Source organism: Hemitrygon akajei, chromosome 9 (assembly GCF_048418815.1).
Source record: "Hemitrygon akajei chromosome 9, sHemAka1.3, whole genome shotgun sequence".
Classification (NCBI taxonomy): domain Eukaryota; kingdom Metazoa; phylum Chordata; class Chondrichthyes; order Myliobatiformes; family Dasyatidae; genus Hemitrygon; species Hemitrygon akajei.
The window spans coordinates 73,260,947-73,263,057 of record NC_133132.1 but is presented as its reverse complement, the minus strand read 5'-3'; positions in this window follow the sequence as shown (position 1 = coordinate 73,263,057).

Sequence of the window (2,111 nt, the reverse complement as noted above, 5' to 3'; positions counted from 1 at the left end):
GACATATAGCATTCACATACTTCTTACATATAACCTGTAATGAATTATGTAAACAGACAAAGAATGCTTTAACCAAAAAAAACATATTCACAATATTACTCAAATATTAATGAAATATTAAATGCACTACAATTATCAAAGATCTGTGGTGCTATTTCAGAGTAGAAGAGTTCTCTCTGATTTCCTGTCTAGTGTTTCTTTTCTAAGCCAGTAATGAATGATGCACATCGTTTGGTGATTATTGCATTGCTGTTTGTAGGGTGAAGTTTGTGAAGTTTTGTCTGCCCTGCTTCTATATTACTAGGTAACACCCTGGGAAGGGTTTCACTGCTAACTTAATGTTTTTTCTGTAGAAGCAGTGTCTGGGTTATGGCAAGGGGTAATGGGTGCTTTGGAATGTGAACCATCCAATGTAGGGAGTGTGTTTTCGTGCTGTGTGCCTTGCACCAGTGTGAGCCGGGTCTTTTGTTCGGTACGAGATGAAGGGAGAAGAGGCTGGAGGGAAGAGGCCGTAGGACTCGACCCGGAGCTGGGCCATGATTCGATGATGCCCAGGGAGATCAAAGGGGAAACCATGAGCTCCAACTTGTGCACGTTAGACTGTTTCATTAAAATGGGCCCTTTTCTCTTCTTGCTTTTTTCTTTTCTAACCCTTAAGTCAAATTAAGAATTATAAAGCTAAATCATTTAATTGTATGCGGTATATTGTCTGTTATTTCGTGGTACTCGGGGTAACGAATCATGCAGCATCCACACAAAGAGGGGGTTTCAGGGTGGGCTTGCACCTCAATCTCACACGTTTGGTGGGGTCAGAGATTGTCTTCCCTAGGCTTACGCAGCCACAGTGACCAGACTCTTTCATTTACTGCACTTCCCATTACTGTACTGGCTATACATGGCTTTGAACTGTTGGTAGGATGCAAAAGCTACCTTATAAATACTGTGACTGGGACTAAGGCAAGGAACAGCAATCTTAATGAAATATCTTACATTTGCCCTACCTACAAATGTCTGATCCTGGCATTAATAATTTAAACACATTCAGTTTTGTATTATAATTTTGAAAAAGATATGCTGGAATTTCTTCCTCAGGCTCTACCAATCTGTGTTAACAGAAGGCAGCCATGTCCTGTCATCTTCCAGCATTGAAGTTGTGGGATGCTGTAGATTGAATTAGACCCACTGGGCGAAGTCACAGTGTGCAAGTTGGGCACAACTAGAGGAGCAGATTGGCTCTATCTATTACCAATCTGCCAACAGCAGCACGCCAAAGCTAGCTGCTTCCGCTGGAAATATATGTTTGTAATGGTTGTTATTACTCAAAATGAGAGCTAAAAATGAAAAGGAAATCTTACACAATATTTCAACATTTGCTAAAGGTTTTGTAAACGACAGTGCAGCAGGAATCTAAAGGAATAAATGAATGTGTCATGTTGATAACAGGAAATCTGCCTCAGTGACTTGCCTGTAATAGTGGCTAACCTATTTGCATTATTCTTGGCAAATGCATTGGATTTCTACAGTAGGATATCACATCACCCCCCATTCAACTTTCCAACTGCGCCTTGGTAGCCAAAACATTTGTTAATTAACTCAAGATGAACGGTCTATTGTTAAAAACCATATTTTTACAACTTTACTCAGAACTGACAATCAGATTTCAGGCTAAACTTCAAAAGACTTTGAACTTTTTGCAGGGAAATGTGATATTCATTCATCATAGGTGAATGGTTCTTTCCATTCCATTAGAGCCAACTTTTCAATAGTGTGCAAGGAAGTATCGTGCTCAAATATATCTGGCAGATTAATCAGTAATGCTTTGTAGCCAGCAATCAAAATCTGAATCAGGTTTATTAACACAGACATATTTCGTGAAATTTGTTGTTTTGTAGCAGCAGTACAGTGCAACACAAAGAAAATTAGAATCAGAATCAGGTTTTACATCATTGGCATATGTTGTGAAATTTGTTTAGTGCAGCATATATTTCTATAATTAAATTTAAAAAGTAGTGTAAAAGCAGCAAAAAAAAAGGAGGGAAAAAAGTGAGGTAGCGTACATGGGTTCATTGTCCATTCAGAAATCTGATGGTGGAGAGGAAGAAGCTGTTTAT